Raw genomic sequence first — 19160 nt, forward strand, 5'->3', positions numbered from 1 at the left:
TGGAGTGGGTTGCCATTTCCTCCTCCAGGGGATCTTCCCAACCCAGGTATCGAACTCAGGTCTCCCACATTGCAGGCAGATTCTTTACCATCTGACACACCAGGGAAGGTATTTGCCTCACTCTTCCTCTACCCAGTTTATGTATCTCATCCAATCAGCAAATGATCCGCAAGACCCCTATCCCACACGTTATATCCTGGGTATAAAAATGGACCAAGAGCCTCTACTCAACGTTGGCTCTCCCTTGAGCTGACCCCAATGTTCTAACAGCATCTCCCACTCTAATAACCTTTTTTCCTCTCATGCTGTCACATGTCTGAAAATTCTTTTCCAACCCATGCACAGACCATGGCAGAGAAGAAAAGATTCTAGGTTTAAGGCGAACTCATATAAAGTACCCTGCAAGAGATAGGAATCATTGAATTGCATTTTCTCTATGTGATCATCTCATACATCTTTCCACCCTGAATACATTTAGATAAAGCGCCTGTTCCTAGAATAGAGTTGCTGTGCTGTGCTTAGTTGTGTCCAACTCTTTGTGACCCCGTGGACTGTAGCCCACTAGGCTCCTCTGTCCATGGAATTTTCCAGGCAAGAGTACAGGAGTGGGTTGCCATTTCCTACTCCATGAATAGAGCTATCACCAGATATATCTGCAAAGAATAGGAGCCAGGTGTGGTGGGGGAAACGCAGAAGGGCCTTGAGATCAAAGTTCATCTTGGATCCCCTCTTTTCTTCTGGTCCCAGCAAATACTTGTTTACCCAACATTTGCTTTTCCATTTTTATGTGAATTGTCCTCCTTCCCTTTGAAGTTCCAAAACACTACCCCAGCACTCAAGCTCTTTACCTTGACTAAATATGGTATTTAAAGTGAAGTGCTAAAGAGTTGAACATGACTGAGCTACTGAACAACAACATTTGTAGATAAAAGATCAGAGAAGTTAATTCATGAATATCACACAGCAAGAAATTGGATGGGTCAGGGTTTGAACTTGCATCTGTCTGATGTGAGTCATTGCATCAAGTTATCCAGGTCTTGGCTATTGATCTCTTTTTAAGAGTGTGGAGAGAAATGAACAATTCTCTTGGGCAGTCAGCTTGTCCCTGTTTAAGAAAACAAACCAGAAAAGCCCTAGAAATGGAATTGAAATGATGGAACGGGTCTCCCACAATAGGCAATTGGTAGATCCCATTTGAACCAGCCACCTCCAGCCCCACCTCCTAGTTCTCATCAATGAAGGCACTTGGGTATCCTTTCTGCAGGGAACAAAGAGAGGAAAACACTTGCTCTGCACAGCCTACTGAAATCTACTATGGCATAACATTCCCTGGGCTCCAATTACAAATTTCTTTAGTAAGTAAGCCAAGGGATATTCTGTGACTCCTGGGGACTCATTGAAAGTTGACACACAATTCCCATTCCCATTTCACCTGTTGAAAAATATTTTAAAGTCCCTAACATTCAGGCACTGAGCTGACACAGATGAGGTTGGATGCATAGATCAGAGAGCCAAGGTGCAGACAAGGCCACAGGTCCATTCCACTCTAGAGGAATGATCCCCAGATAGTTTTCCTGCTTACTTTTAAGCCCAAACTTTGATTGGCAGCCAAGAGATTTAATTGGGAATTGAAGATGACCTTCTCTTACCCAAGGCACAGAAATTCCAGAGCTCCAGACAAATGCTCCAACGTACACCATGGTACCCTGAGCTGCAGAACACAAGGTTCACAAAGCAGTTAGTGTCGTATACCCCTGGGAGCTACAGCTTCTACTTCCTCAATAATAATGTTTACTGCACTTTTTGATATAAATTCTTGTTCAACACCTCCCCTCTTCCCTCTGTTACTCTGGCCAGGTCCAAAAGGGTAGGACCACTCTAGACTTGCTCATCATTGTGTTTCCACAGGCTGACAATTAACAGGTGCTCAGTAGTACTTGCTAAAGAAACAAGCAAATAACTCTTTCATTATAGACCTATGGAAGTTCTGTGAGCTGCAAAATCCTTCTGAAATGTAAATGGCCATCCCCTAAGTTCTCTGAGGTTCATTTTCAGGTGGTGGGCCTTCCAGGAACCCACCTGCCCTTGTGTGTGTCATAACCAGCGTCCCCTGTACAAATGAGTGTTATCTAAAAGGAATAAGGTCCTTTTATTCAGACCCCTGCCAGTATCCTTAGGCCACTATGAGCCACTTTCCCTTCTTGCTGTCATCCTGTTCCTCAAATGGACACTGATTTTCCCACCTGAGGTCTTTTGTACATGCCAGCCCCTTTGCCAGTGCCCCATTCCCTCTCCCTCTTGAGCAGAAAGTCTTATTGAAATGCCACCTTCTCTGTGAAGCCTTCCCCTAGCCTGCCCCACTCTCTATGGATTTGGTCACTGAGTCTTCCCTCCCTCCCACTTTTCCTTCTTGTCCAAATGCAGTTATCTGTCATCTACTTCTTCTCTCCCCTGTAAGGTCCACGAGAGCAGGTATCCCTGTCCTGGTCACTGTGGTCTCCCCAGAGATGGGCTCAGATGTTTCATACACATCTGTTGAATACACAGGTGCTGGGGCTGGACTTCCTCTGAGCTGGAGATAAGAGTTATCTCATGCACAATCTTTAGGTACTGAGGTTGGTTGTGCTTATCAAACTATCCTGCCAGGGTGACCAGTTCTGATTTTTCATAGTCATTAAAGAGCAAATCAAGTATGAGGTTTCCTTCTTCTATCTACCATTGCACAGCCTCAGAAAAAAGAAAGCATCTCCTGAGCAAGTCGATAACCAAGAAATTGAAGAGCTCTTCAACTCTACTTAACGGTCTGGGTTTGGTGGGGATTTTATCCTATAAAATTTATGGTATATGTAGTATGTGCTAGATGTAAAAGGTCAGTGGGACTCAGATCTCATTTCTAAGAGGTTCTGGACAAGAGATGGAGATAGGGAAGTGCCTAAGTCATTCAGATACTGCAAGACAAATGTAATGCAGATGCGACAAACTCAAGATAAAAAGATCCCTAAAAAGGAAATCCATTGATAATTAAATTTCCAAAAAACTAAAGGGTATCTTTCAGATTCATATGTTAGGAGTCAGGTTGAATATACATGAGAACTGCCAGCATGGTCATTAACTCAAGGGCTTGGTAAAGTGGAGGAAAGTGGGTGGAGAATGTTCTTCCCTTTTTATAAAATTTTATTTTCAATTGGAGGATAATTGCTTTACAATATTGTGATGTACAACAATACATCAACATGAGTTCGTCATAGGTATACATATGCCCCTGCCCTCTCAACCTGCCTCCCACCTCCCTCCCCATTCCATCCCTCAATGGCACCCCACTCCAGTACTTTTGCCTAGAAAATCCCATCGACGGAGGAGCCTGGTAGGCTGCAATCCATGGGGTCGTGAAGAGTCAGACACGACTGAGCGACTTCACTTTCACTTTTAACTTTCATGCATTGGAGAAGGAAATGGCAACCCACTCCAGTGTTCTTGCCTGGAGAATCCTAGGGACGGGGAAGCCTGGTGGGCTGCCGTCTCTGGGGTCGCACAGAGTTGGATACGACTGAAGTGACTTAGCAGCAGTAGCAGCAGCAGGCTGTCACAGGGCCCTGGCTTTGGGTTCCCTGTGTCATACAGCAAATTCCCACTGCCTATCTTCTTTACATATGGTCATGTATATGTCTTAATACTATTCTCTCAAGTCATCTCACCCTCTTCCTTCCCCATGGTGACCATAAGTCTGTTCTCTATGTTTGTGTCTCTTTTGCTGTCTTGTAAAAGTAGGATCATCAATATTATCTTTCTAGCTACCATATATATGTGTTTTATATGATATTTGTCTCTTTCTGATTTACTTCACTCTGTGTAATATGCTCTAGGTTCATCCACCTCATTAGAACTGATTCAAATACATTGCTTTCTATAGCTAAGTAATATTCCACTGTCTATATGTACCACAATTTCTTTATCCATTCATCTGTTGATGGACATCTAGCTTGCTTGCATGTCCTAGCTATTATAAACAGTGCTACAGTGAACACTGGGCTTCCCTGGTGGCTCAGAGGTTAAAGTGTCTGCCCCCAATGCGGGAGACCTGGGTTCAATCCCTGGGTTGGGAAGATCCCCTGGAGAAGGAAATGGTAACCCACTCCAGTATTCTTGCCTGGAGAATCCCACGGACAGAGGAGCCTGGTAGGCTACAGTCCATGGGGTCACAAAGAGTCAGACACGGGAACATTAGGGTACATGTGACTTTTTCAATTATGATTTCCTGAGGGTGTACGACCAGTAGTGAGATTGCTGGGCTATATGATAGTTTTCATTTTTATTCCTAGTTTTTTAAGGAGTTTCCATATTGGAGAAGTTGAAGGAGTGATGGATCTGACCCAACCCTCATGGGTAGCTGTGAGCACAGGTTCTGGCACACAGCAGGGGCTGGGAAATGTTTGGGGAGTAAAATAACTTGAACTAATATTTATCGATCATCCAAGTGGAGAAACGCAGAGATGCATGGGTCCTACCTGGGAGAAAAGCTGAGTAAAGCTACCCAGGCTGTGGTTCAAATGGAGTTTGGTTACTTACCTTTGTTTCTCTACTGGCCACATCATGCTTGGCACATGGTGGGTGCTCATCAAATATCTGTGAGCCAACAAATATCTGTGGAGAGAAGAGCATCCACAGTCAAAGAAAAAGCTCTATATGAGAGTAGAGGGAGGGGAGGTCACCTCCTCCAAGTGCCTACAAGCCAACGTCCTTACATGCATTGTGTCTCTTATCTGTATAATTCAGCCCCGTTTACAAAAGAGAGAATGAGGCCCAAAGAGGCCAAGCCACGTGTCCTAGTCACAGTGCCCCTCCAGGCAAGATTGCAAGCTGCAGCTTCACTGTGACCTTGATTTCCCGGATTCCATCTCCAGGCTTAGTATTGACCCCATTCGGTGACTCTAGTCCCATTTCCTTATCTCTGGTCACACAGATGCAATAAGAAAGAATCTTTTCCTCAAGTCCTGGCTCCATTTCTTAGCTGAGCATCTGTCCCTCTGCTGTCCTTTAGTGATTGTGCAGTGTCAGGGACATTCCCTCAAATCCTGGGTCTTCTTGCTGTCCCAGGAGGTACAGCTTAGTGGAAAGTATTGGTTGAAACTTCAGTTCAGACTGGCATCTGCCCATGTCATCTAGCTGCCCTGGTCCTCTCCTGACCTCTCCTTCCAGCCCACTCTCTCCCTGGGGGCTGGAAGGGTGTTCTCAGTTGCTGTCAAGGCCCTTCACAATTTGGCTCCAGCCAGATCTCTCTGCCTCCTCTAACCCAATTCTGAGCATCTCTCCATGGTTTTGCTCAGGATGGTTCCTGAGCCTGGGATTCCCTCCCTGACACCATGTACCCAAGGACTCTTGTTCCTCCTTTTAAGTTCAGTTTAAATGGCACTTCCTCACCCCCCTGCCTACATGATAAAGTCCCAAGGGCACCATGCTGTCCTTCATTCATTTTTTGCTTAAATGCATATTTATTGAATATTTACTATGTGCAGAAAGCTTCTGAGTTTTGGCAAAGCAACATGAAACCAGCAAGACACAAACCCTGCCCTCAAGAATTCCCACTCTCATGGGAGACTCTGACCCATAACCAGGCAACAACACCACGTTATGATAGGGGACTCCAGGGGAAGCTAGGTGACAGAAAGGCACCTTATCTGGTCAGCTTTGGCACTATCATGGAAGGCTTCCTGTAAGAGGTGACATGTAATCTGAGACCAGTTGATTGAGGCAGAGGGGAATGAAGGGTGACGTATGCCCAGGTCCCTGCGGTGAGAGAGAATCTGGCAAATTCAAAACTGAATTTCATTTTAGACTAGAGATATGAAGTGAGAGCGCTACACTGAATGAGGGGGAGGGAGTTGAGATTGGGAACTGGGGAAGCTAACAAGGATCAGACTGCACAGAACCCTGTAGAATGCAGAGAAGCATCTGGGCACCAGGGAGCCATGGCTGGTTCTAAGCAGAGGAAGGATGTTATCTGGTTAGTCTAGCAGGATTCCTCTACTTTTGTTTAGGAAGTGAATGTAGAGATGAGGCCTGAAACAGAGAACATATTATGAAGGATACTATCATGGGTGAAAATGCTGTTGTTCAGTCACTAGATTGTGTCTGACTCTTTGTGACCCCATGGACTGCAGTACACCAGGCCTCCCTGTCCTTCACCATCTCCCAGAGTTTGCTCAAACTCATGTCCATTGCATCAGTGATGTCATTCAACCATCTCATCTTCTGCCGCCCCCTTCTCCTTCTGCCTTCACGCTTTCCCAACATCAGGGTCTTTTCCAATGAGTCAGCTCTTCACTTAGGTGGCAAAAGTATTGGCGCTTCAGCCTCAGCATCTGTCTTTCCAATGAATATACAGGGTTGATTTTCTTTAGGATTGAGTGACTTAGAAACTCATGCCCACTTGGTACCTGGAATGTGACCTCACTTGTAAATAGAGCCTCTGAAGATGTAATTATTTAAGGACCTCAAAATGAAATCATCCTCAGTTTTGTGTGGACTCTAATGACTTTTGTCCTTATAAAAGAGGAGACCTGCAGAGACACAAGGAGAAGTCCAGGTGAAGACATAGGCAGAGATTGCATTGATGCAATTGAGTGTTTCCAGTGGCCACCAGGAGGGAGGCATGGAACAGATTCTCCTTCAGAGCTTCCAGAAGAAGCATCTCTGCCAAAACCTCGATTTTGGACTTCTGGCCTCCAGAACTGGAAGACAACAAATTTTTGGGGCTTCCCAGGTGGCTCAGTGGTAAAGAATCGATCTGCCAATGCAGGAGACACAGAAGACTCAGATTTGATCCCAGGGTCAGGAAGCCCTCCTGGAGTAGGAAATGGCAACCCACTCCAGTATTGTTGCCTGGAGAACCCCATGGACAGAGGAGCCTGGTGGGCTACAGTCCGTGGGGTCACAAAGAGTCAGACATGACTGAGCACGTGTGTGAACATGTTTAAGCTACCCAGTTTGTGATCATTCATTTTATCAGCCTTAGGACACTAATACATGAGTTGATGCTGTCCTCCAGGTTCTATGTGCTTTCACCAACCAGGCTGCGGTCTTGGAAATGAGAATGTGGAAAACAGGAAGAGAGCAAACACTGAGCTGCATTTTAGCCCAACAACCTGGAAGCCCTGTAGTTTGTGGCTGTCAGGGCCTGACACTGTCTGTTCCTTCCCTCTCCAGTTCTTCAGTTTCAAGGGCCTAGGTCCAGAGCAAGTTCATGCTTTAGAGATTCCATTCTTGACCTCGCCCCTCTCCTTCCCACAGAGGTCAGACATTAGTCTCTCTGTTGGCACACTCCCTGTAGCTGGCAGCCAGAATTTCCCCACCAAAGTCCATGCAAGTATGGTCTGGGAGCCTTGTGCTGTCGTCTGGGATGGCCCAGGGGTGCCTTATGTGGGGTGTGGATGGTCTTGGCCTTTTGAGCTGCAAGGTCCACACTGGACCCTCCCAAGAAGGGAAGGAGCCCCTGGGTTGAGAGATTAGGGGAGGGGCACCTACTTCTTTTCTATTCCTTCCCTGGTCTAGTTGGGGCAGTCTTGTCACATCTATCTTCCAACCTAATCATCCCCTTTTGGTGCCACAGAATAGCCCAGCTCCCAGTGAAGAGGAAAAGTTAAAATTGTACATAATCTCCTGTTCATTCTGCCTCTGTAACTCAGCTTGCTCCTTGCAAAGTAGTCTCAGAAAGTGGGGACTTACAGTACTATGAAGTGGAGCTTATCTCACTCACCCTTGTCCGGCTCTTTGAAATTGCCCAGGCCCTGCAAGCCTGCTTAATCATGCCTGTTCATGTAAAGGTAAGGCATGCCCCTCCCCATCTTGACTGCTGTTTCCACGTGTGTGAAACCCTTTAGTTTAAACCAGACTATTAGCAGCTAGTGTTGCCCACCCTAGTCTGTCTATAAAAACTCTGTAACCCCTTTGTTCGGGGCTCAGAGCTTGGAGTGTTAACTCCTCTGGGCCCTCCGGCTTAATAAACCTGAGTTCTCCAACTCTCTGAGTGTGGTGCTTGTTTTCTTGATTACTGGTTTCTGCAATACCAGCAGAGTACAGAGGGCTGTCAGGGAAGGTTGCAGACTGATTGTACCTCTGTGGGCTGATCCCAGAGGAGCCTGGTGTGTCCAGAAGTGCCCCCAAGGCTCCCACCTGACTCTGGGCCCTGAGGGAGCCCCTCCTGCATCCTGCACCAGGCTCCCCTGGGATGCCTTCAGAACATGTCTCTGGAGAAGATAGCCAAATTTTATTACTCTGGCTGGGTTTATGTAAGTACCTAACTTATACTTCCAAGTACTTACTCAAATGAGGCCTAAAGATATCACTCAGAAATGATCAAGATGGGATTCTTTGGACACTCCAAATTTGGCTTTTTATGCACACAGAGAAAGCTGGCTTGATAAAACATCTTCAAAATTCTGACTCTAACAGAACAAAAATCCTTCTAGGGGGACCTTATGTTTCTTTTCCTGTGCCTTTGAGATGTAAATGTTTTACTAGGGCTCTCAGGAAATGCTTATCTAGACCATTTCCAATACTGGAAGGAGGAAGAATGGGAAAGAGGTCCTTTTAAACCAAAGCCAGTATACTTAACTTGTTTCAATGATTATTTATAAAATAGTGAGTTTTATACTGTAATATCTGCTTCATGGCTAAGTTTAAAAATGAAAACTATGGAGTCTCTGTGTCTGTTTGGATGTATGTGTGTCTGTGTGTGTACATTGTAGATATGATAGGTTTCTACCTCATTGCCAAAATTATTTTGTTAATAAGCTTCATTTAATTGGCTGAAAGGATATTAAGCATTTACCTAAATTCTCAGAAATATAGTAGACACTGATCCAAATGAGTTTCAGGATCATGTACTCTGGGAAATATTCATATTAAATTAAAATTCTGTACTAAAGTTAGTTTAAGGTGGTTGGTTTAACTAAAACAGACATGTCTTTAGAGACATCAACTTTGAGTATAATACCTGTATTTAGCAAGGTTGATTAAAACTCACACAGGATTATATTGTCCATTTTATAAAATCTGTCTATAGAAAAAAAACCTTGGGAGGATTTCTGACTTGGTCTAATGTCTTATGAAATTATCATGGGAAATCTGTTGGGGACAAATGAATTAAACAGATGCAAATGGGATAACAGCTTTTAGGTGAACTGTTTAAGAATAAACACGTTTAATGGTATGTCTACTTAAAAACAGTTTTTTCAGATTTTTGATAATGTGAAACTTTAGAATTTTGATAAGTTAAATAATAGAAGTTTATTGAATATTTAGATCATTCCCAGATAAAATGATACTGAAACATTAATTATGGAACATAGGCTTTATTTTTAAAGAGAAACTATTTTTATGGCTATTAATAAATATGCTTGGTTCCACACTGAGAAGCTTTCTATAAGAAAGCCTCTTTTTAAAAATTATAAATAGCATTTAAAATTTTTCTAATCTATAGAATGCTAAAATAAAAGAGTGTCTAATTGCATACTTCTTAATTTTCATTTTAGGTTTTAAAGGTCAAGAATTCTAACTAATACATATAATCAAAACTACCATTGTTAATTAAAAAAAAAACTTTGTGTGGAAAAAAATGTATAAGGAATGGAAATGTATTTTGTTAAAAGGAAAGAAAGTAATTTTGTCCTAAAGAGAGGTTATGAAAGAGAGAGAGAGAAATACACAAAGCATAGGACAAAATTTGAAGATAATCTGAAAGTGATAAAAGGTTATGAGAAAGGAATGCTGAGAAAAATCAATCAGGACTGAATAAGATTAGGATAAATTTAGTTGAGTAAATTAATTTTTAAAGTTGAAGTATAGATGATTTACAAAATAAATATTTGTTTCAGGAGTGCAGCATAGTGATTCAGTATTTTTATAGATTACATTCTAAGTAAACAAAAAATACTGGCCATATATTCCCTGTGATGTATATGTATTTTTGTAGTTTACTTACTTGTATTTTATACATAGTAGTTTTTACCTCTTAATCCCTTACCCCTCTATTGCCCCTTCCCTCTTCCCACTCCCCAATGGGACCTGCTAGATTGTTCAATCTGTATGTTTCTGTTTTGTTATATTCATTTTTTTTGTTTTATTTTTTAGATTCCACATATATGTGGTAATATAGGTATTTGTCCTTCTTTGTCTAAGAAAGCTTAATACTAGGCATAATATCCTCCAGGCCCATCAGTGTTGTTGCAAGGGCAAAATTTTATATTTTTTAGTGGCTGAGTAATATTCCATTCCATATACACACAACATCTTTATCCACTCACCTGTTGAGGAACACTTAAGTTGCTTCCATATCTTGGCCATTGCAAATAATGCTGCTATGGACACTGGGGTGAAAATATCTTTTCAAATTAGTGCTTCGCTGTCTTCAGATATATACCCATGAGTGGAATTTCTGGATCACATGGTAGTTCTACTTTGTTTCTTTGAGAAACCTCCATACTGTTTGCTTCCCAGTGGCTCAGCAGTAAAGAATCTTCCTGCAATGCTAGAGTTGCAGGAAATGAAAGTTTGATCCCTGGGTCAGGAAGATCCCCTGGAGAAGGGCATGGAAACCCACTCCGGTATTCTTGCCTGTAGAATCCCATGGACAGAGGAACCTGGCGGGCGGCAGTCTATAGGGTCACAAAGAGTTGGACACGACTGAAGCAATTTAGCATGCACACAGGCCATATGTTTTCCATAGGGGCTGCACCAATATACAGGGTACTAGGGTCCCTTTCAGAGAAGGTGATGGCACTCCACTCCAGTACTCTTGCCTGGAAAATCCAATGGACAGAGGAGCCTGGTGGGCTGCCGTCCATGGGGTCGCAAAGAGTCGGATACGACTGAGCGACTTCACTTTCACTTTTCACTTTCATGCATTGGAGAAGGAAATGGCAACCCACTCCAGTGTTCTTGCCTGGAGAATCCCAGGGACGGGGAGCCTGGTGGGCTGACGTCTATGGGGTCGCACAGAGTCGGACACAACTGAAGCGACTTAGCAGCAGCAGCAGCAGCAGCAAGGTCCTTTTCCTCCACAGCCTTGCCAACACTTGTTATTTGTACACCGTTGACAATAGCAATTCTGACTGGTGTTAGATAATATCTCACTCATGTGTTGGTTTGTATTTCTCTAGTTGAACACCTTTTCATTGGTCCCTTGGCCATAGGTATATCTCCATTGGAAAACTGTATTTTTGGTCTTCTGCCCATTTAAAAATCAAGTTTTTGGTTTTTTTTGAAATGTGTGAGTTGCTCATATATTTTGAATATTAACTCTATTGGTCATATTATTTGCAAATACTTTCTCCTATATCATAGGTTGTCTTTTTGTTTTGTTGAGTCTTTTAACTCAGTCCCATTTGCTTATTTTTGCTTTTTTTTTTTCCCAAGCAGACTATTCCAAGAAAATATTGCTGTGATTTATGTCAAATCTATTCAGTCTATGTTCTCTTCTAGGAGTTTTATGGTTTCAGGGACCCATTCATAACACATTATGAATTTATTTTTTTATATGATGCAAGAAAATGTTCTAATTTTATTATTTACATATAGCTGTCCCATTTCCCCAGCACCACTTATTAAAGACACTGTGTGTATATATGTATATAAATGTGTGTGTGTGTGTATACAACATTGTCTATATATAAATAGCATCACTTATTAAAGACACTGTTTACATATAACATATATATATATATATGTTGAGTGATGCTAAAGCTGAAACTCCAGTACTTTGGCCACCTCATGAGAAGAGTTGACTTATTGGAAAAGACTCTGATGCTGGGAGGGATTGGGGGCAGAAGAAGGAGACGACAGAGGATGAGACGGCTGGATGGCATCACTGACTCGATGGACGTGGGTTTGGGTGAACTCCAGGAGATGGTGATGGACAGGGAGGCCTGGCGTGCTGCAGTTCATGGGGTCGCAAAGAGTCAAACATGACTGAGCGACTGAACTGAACTGATATGTTGAGTAGTACTTAGTTTTCCCATATCTTAGCTATTGTATTATAAATAATGTTGCTATGGGTATTGGGGTGCAAGTATCTTTTTTAATCAGTGTTTTTGCTTTCTTTGGCTATATACTCAGCAGTGAGGTTTCTGGGTCATGTGGTATTTCTAGTTTTAGTTTTTGAGGAGCCTCCATACTGTTTTCTGTACTGGTTACACCAACTCACATTCTCACCAACAGTGTACTAGGGTTCCCTTTTCTCTACATCCTCACTAACATTGGCCATTTGTAGACGTTTTGATGATATTCTTCTTACAGGTGTGAGGTGATAGTCATTGTGGTTTTGATTTGTAGTTCTCTGATGATTAGTGATGTTATGTATTTTTTTCATTTGCCAATTTGTCGTCAACATATCTCCTTTGGAAAATTTCTATTCAGATCATCTGACAATTTTGAACTGGATTCTTTTTTACATTGAGTTGCATGAGCTATTTATAAATTTTAGATATTAATCATTTATTGATTATATCATTTGCAAATATTTCTCCCACAAAGTAGTTTGTCTTTTTAGTTTGTTAATGATTTCCAAATCCTAAAAGACTATGCTGTGAAAGTGCTGCACTCAATATGCCAGCAAATTTGGAAAACTCAGCAGTGGCCACAGGACTGGAAAAAGTCAGGTTTCATTCCAATCCCAAAGAAAGGCAATGCCAAAGAATGCTCAAACTACTGCACAATTGCACTTATCTCACACGCTAGTAAAGTAATGCTCAAAATTCTCCAAGCCAGGCTTCAGCAATACATGAACTGTGAACTTCCACATGTTCAAGCTGGATTTAGAAAAGGCAGAGGAACCAGAGATCAAATTGCTAACATCTGATGGATCATTGAAAAAGCAAGAGAGTTCCAGAAAAACATCTATTTCTGCTTTATTAACTATGCCAAAGCCTTTGACTGTGTGGGTCACAATAAACTGGAAAATTCTTCAAGAGATGGGAATACAAGACCACCTGACCCTCCTCTTGAGAAATCTGTATGCAGGTCAGGAAGCAACAGTTAGAACTGGACATGGAACAACAGACTGGTTCCAAATAGGAAAAGGAGTATGTCAAGGCTGAATATTGTCACCCTGCTTATTTAACTTATATGCAGAGGACATCATGAGAAACGCTGGGCTGGAGGAAGCACAAGCTGGAATCAAGATTGCAGGGAGAAATATCAATAACCTCAGATATGTAGATGACACCACCCTTATGCCTGAAAGTGAAGAGGAACTAAAAAGCCTCTTGATGAAACTGAAAGAGGAAAGTGAAAAAGTTGACTTAAAGCTCAGCATTCAGAAAACTAAGATCATGGCATCTGGTCCCATCATTTCATGGCAAATAGATGGGGAAACAGTGGCTGACTTTATTTTTTGGGACTCCAAAATCACTGCAGATGGTGATTGCAGCCATGAAATTAAAAGACACTTGCTCCTTGGAAGGAAAGTTATGACCAACCTAGACAGCATATTCAAAAGCAGAGACATTACTTTGCCAACAAAGGTCTATCTAGTCAAGGCTATGGTTTTTCCAGTGGTCATATATAGATGTGAGGGTTGGACTATAAAGAAAGCCGAGTGCCAAAGAATTGATGCTTTTGAACTGTAGTATTGGAGAAGACTCTTGAAAGTCCCTTAGACCCCAAGGAGATCCAACCAGTCTATCCTAAAAGAGATCAGTTCTGGGTGTTCATTGGAAGGACTGATGTTGAAGCTCAAGCTCCAATACTTTGGCCACCTGATGTGAAGAACTGACTCATTTGAAAAGACTCTGATGCTGGGAAAGATTGAGGGCAGGAGGAGAAGGGGACAACAGAGGATGAGATGGTTGTATGGAATCACCAACTCAATGCACATGGGTTTGGGTGGACTCCGGGAGTTGGTGATGGACAGGGAGGCCTGGTGTGCTGCGGTTCATGGGGTCACAAAGAGTTGGACATGACTGAGCGACTGAACTGAATTGAACTTTCTCTCTTAATGTAGTGTTTATCACAATAAACTTCCCTCTTAGAACTACTTTTGCTGTATTCCAAGTTGTGTTATGTTGTTATCCATTTACATTCAGCTGAAGATAATTTTTAATTTCTCTTTTGGTTTCTTTATTGACCCAATAGTTGTTTAACAAATTAATCTCTTGGACAAAACAGCTTCCCAGAGGAATTCAACCAAATATATAAGGAAGAACTAATACCTATCCTTCTCAAAATACTGCAAAAAAAGTAAAGAGGATGGAACACTCCCAAACTCATCCTATGAGGCCATCATTACCCTGATACCAAAACCAGATAAAATCACTACAAGGAAAAGAGAAAGTTGCAGGTCAATATCCATGATGATACAGATGAAAATCCTCAAAAATATTAGCAAACCAAAATTAACAATTTATAAAAAGGATTATACATGACTATCAAGTTGGATTAATTCCAGGTTCAATATCCACACACCAACCAGTACAGCCACATACACAAAAGAGAGGATAAAACTCACATTATCTCATTAGAAGCAGAAAAAATTGACAAAGCTCAACATCCATTCATGATTAAAAATTTTCATCAAAGTTGGTATAGAAGGAACATATCTCAACATAATGACGACCATTTGTAACAGTCCCACTGCTAACATTACAACTGAATGAAAAGTTGAAAACTATTCCTCTAAAATCAGAATCAGGACAAGGATGACCACTCTTGCCTCCTCTGTTTGACATAATACTGGAAATCCTAGATACAGCAATCAGACAAGGAAAAGATAGAAAAGCATCCAAAGTAGAAAAGAAAAGGAAAAATTTCTCTGTTTGCAGATGATATAGCCCTATATATATAAAATCTTAAAATCACTACTTAAAAAAAATCACAACTAGTAAATGAATTCAGATTTGTAACTTATAAGACTAAGTTATCTTATTTATCTAACTTATAAGACTAAGTTATTTTAGTTATCTAACTTATAAGATTAAGAAATCTGTTGCTTTTCTTTATACCAAAATCACATCAAAAAGAATAAAATAACCTGGAATAAACTTAACCAAAGAGGTAAATGACTTTTTTCTCTGGAAACTATAAAACACTGATGAAAAAAATTGAAGATGCAGCCAAAAAATTGAAAGATAACCCATGTTCATGGATATAAGAATAATATTGTTTTAAAGTCTATACTACCAAAAGCAATCTATAATATATAATGGAAAAGACAATCCGGGAAAACTGGACAACTGTAAAACAATGTAAAACAATGAGATTAAAACATTCTCTAACACTATATTAAAAATTAATATTGGGTTAAATGTCTTTATGTAAGATCTGAAGCCATAAAACTCTTAGTAGAAAACAGGCAGAAAACATTTATGGCACTTTGCCATAAATCATAGCAATATTTTCTTGGTTCAGTCTCCTACAGCAGAATAAATAAAAGAAAAATAAACAAATGGGACCTAATTAAATGTAAAAGCTTTTGCACGGCAATGGAAATCATTCCATTCAGTTCAACTGCTCAATCATGTCAAACTATGTGACCCCATGGCATGCCAGGCCTCCCTGTCCATCACCAACTTCAGGAGTTTACTCCAACTTATGTCCATTGAGTCGGTGATGCCATCCAACCATCTCATTCTCTGTCATCCCCTTCTCCTCCTGCCCTCAATCTTTCCCAGCATCAGGTCTTTTCAAATGAGTCAGCTCTTCACATCAGGTGGCCAAAGTATTGCAGTTTCAGCTTCAGCATCAGTCCCTCCAATGAACCCAGTACTGATTTCCTTTAGGATGGACTGGTTAGATCTCCTTGAGGTTCAAGGGACTCTCAAGAGTCTTCTCCAACACCACAGCTCAAAAGAATCAATTCTTCTATAAAACTCAACTTTCTTTACAGTCCGACTCTCACATCCATACTTGACTACTGGATAAACCATAGCCTTGGCTAGACGGACCTTTGTTGGCAAAGTAATGTCTCTGCTTTTGAATATGCTGTCTAGGTTGGTCATAACTTTCCTTCCAAGGAGCAAGTGTCTTTTAATTTCATGGCTGCAATCACCATCTGCAGTGATTTTGGAGCTCCCAAAAATAAAGTCAGCCACTGTTTCCCCATCTATTTGCCATGAAATGATGGGACCAGATGCCATGATCTTAGTTTTCTGAATGTTGAGCTTTAAGTCAACTTTTTCACTTTCCTCTTTCAGTTTCATCAAGAGGCTTTTTAGTTCCTCTTCACTTTCTGCCATAAGGGCAGTGTCATCTACATATCTGAGGTTATTGATATTTCTCCCTGCAATCTTGATTCCAGCTTGTGCTTCCTCCAGCCCAGCGTTTCTCATGATGTCCTCTGCATATAAGTTAAATAAGCAGGGTGACAATATTCAGCCTTGACATACTCCTTTTCCTATTTGGAACCAGTCTGTTGTTCCATGTCCAGTTCTAACTGTTGCTTCCTGACCTGCATACAGATTTCTCAAGAGGAGGGTCAGGTGGTCTTGTATTCCCATCTCTTGAAGAATTTTCCAGTTTATTGTGACCCACACAGTCAAAGGCTTTGGCATAGTTAATAAAGCAGAAATAGATGTTTTTCTGGAACTCTCTTGCTTTTTCAATTATCCTTCAGATGTTGGCAATTTGATCTCTGGCTCCTCTGCCTTTTCTAAATCCAGCTTGAACATGTGGAAGTTCACAGTTCATGTATTGCTGAAGCCTGGCTTGGAGAATTTTGAGCGTTACTTTACTAGCGTGTGAGATAAGTGCAATTGTGCAGTAGTTTGAGCATTCTTTGGCATTGCCTTTCTTTGGGATTGGAATGAAACCTGACTTTTTCCAGTCCTGTGGCCACTGCTGAGTTTTCCAAATTTGCTGGCATATTGAGTGCAGCACTTTCATAGCATCATCTTTCAGGATTTGAAATAGCTCAACTGGAATTCCATCACTTCCACTAGCTTTGTTCATAGTAACGTTTCCTAAGGCCCACTTGACTTCACATTGCAGGATGTCTGGCTCTAGGTGAGTGATCACACCAATGTGATTATCTGGGTCATGAAGATCTTTTTTGGATAGTTCTTCTGTATATTCTTGCCACCTCTTCTTAATATCTTCTGCTTCTGTTAGGTCCCTACCATTTCTTTTCTTTATTGAGCCCATATTTGCATGAAATATTCCCTTGGTATCTCTAATTTTCTTGAAGAGATCTCTAGTCTTTCCCATTCTATTGTTTTCCTGTATTTCTTTGCACTGATCCCTGAGGAAGGCTTTCTTATCTCTCCTTGCTATTCTTTGGAACTCTGCATTCAAATGGGCATATCTTTCCTTTTCTCCTTTGCTTTTCACTTCCCGTCTTTTCATAGCTATTTGTAAGGCCTCCTCAGACAGCCATTTTCCTTTTTTGCATTTCTTTTTCTTAGGGATGGTCTTGATTCCTGTCTCCTGTACAGTGTCACGAACCTCCATCCATAGTTCATCAGGCACTCATCTATCAGATCTAGTCCCTTAAATCTATTTCTCAGTTGCACTGTATAGTCATAACGGAGAAGGCAATGGCACCCCACTCCAATACTTCTGCCTAGAAAATCCCATGGATGGAGGAGCCTGGTAGGCTGCAGTCCATGGGGTTGCAAAGAGTTGGATACGACTGAGCAACTTCCCTTTCATTTTTCACTTTCATGCATTGGAGAAGGAAATGGCAACCCACTCCAGTGTTCTTGCCTGGAGAATCCCAGGGACGGGGAAGCCTGGTGGGCTGCCATCTATGGGGTTGCACAGAGTCGGACACGACTGAAGCGACTTAGCAGTAGCAGTATAGTCATAAGGGATTTGATTTAGGTCATACCTGAATACTGTAGTGGTTTTCTCCACTTTCTTCAATTTCAGTCTGAATTTGGCAATAAGGAGTTCATGATCTGAGCCATAGTCAGCTCCTGGTCTTGTTTTGGCTGACTGTATAGAGCTTCTCCATCTTTGGCTGCAAAGAATATAATCAATCTGATTTCGGTTTGGCCATCTGATGATGTCCATGTGTAGAGTCTTCTCTTGTGTTGTTGGAAGAGGGTGTTTGCTATGACCAGTGCATTCTCTTGGCAGAACTCTATTAGCCTTTGCTCTGCTTCATTCCGTACTCCAAGGCCAAATTTGGCTGTTACTCCAGGTATTTCTTGACGTCCTACTTTTGCATTCCAGTCCCCTATAATGAAAAGGACATCTTTTTTGTGTGTTAGCTCTAGAAGGTCTTGTAGGTCTTCATAGAACCGTTCAACTTCAGCTTCTTCAGCATTACTGGTTGGGGCATAGACTTTGATTACCATGATATTGAATGGTTTGCCTTGGAAATGAACAGAGATCATTCTGTCATTTTTGAGATTGCATCCAAGTATTGCATTTCGGACTCTTTTGTTGACTATGGTGGCTACTCCATTTCTTCTAAGGGATTCCTGCCTGCAGTAGTAGATATAATGGTCATCTGAGTTAAATTCACCCATTCCAGTTCGTCTTAGTTCACTGATTCCTAGAATGTCAACATTCACTCTTGTCATCGCCTGTTTGACCACTTCCAATTTGCCTTGATTAATGGACCTAACATTCCAGATTCCTATGCAATATTGTTCTTTACAGCACTGAACCTTGCTTCTATCACCAGTCCCATTCACAACTGGGTGCTGGTTTTGCTTTGGCTCCATCCCTTCATTCTTTTTGGAGTTTTTTCTCCACTGATCTCCAGTAGCATATTGGGTACCTACTGATCTGGGGAGTTCATCTTTCAGTGTCCTATCTTTTTGCCTTTTCATACAGTTCACGGGGCTCTCCAGGCAAGAATACTGAAGTGGTTTTTCATTCCCTTCTCCAGTGGAACACATTCTTTCAGACCTCTCTGCCATGAAAGATCCCAAATGAACACCTGAACTTTACATCTCAAAGAATTAGGAAAAGAACAGACAAAGCCCCAAATTAGTAGAAGGGAGGAACTAAAAAGAAATCAAAGCAGAAACAAATAAAACATAGATTAGAAAAACAATAGAAAATATCAATGAAACTGAGAGTTGGCTCTTTGAAAAGAGAAATAAAATTGACAAAACTTTACTAGACTACTCAGGAGAAAAAAAGAAAGAAGGCTCAAATAAAATCAGAAATGTAAATGGAGACATTAAAACTGATACCATAGAAATGCAAAAAGTCAGAAG

The 19160-nt window shown here is 41.4% G+C and overlaps 1 protein-coding gene across 1 annotated transcript in view; it reads right to left on the bottom strand.

Moving 5' to 3' along the window:
• The window catches only part of FAM32A (family with sequence similarity 32 member A), a 271335-nt gene that overhangs the window by 225059 nt on the left and 27116 nt on the right, over nucleotides 1-19160 (bottom strand). The window lies entirely within an intron of this gene.

The sequence above is a fragment of the Bubalus kerabau genome, chromosome 1 (assembly GCF_029407905.1).
Source record: "Bubalus kerabau isolate K-KA32 ecotype Philippines breed swamp buffalo chromosome 1, PCC_UOA_SB_1v2, whole genome shotgun sequence".
Classification (NCBI taxonomy): domain Eukaryota; kingdom Metazoa; phylum Chordata; class Mammalia; order Artiodactyla; family Bovidae; genus Bubalus; species Bubalus kerabau.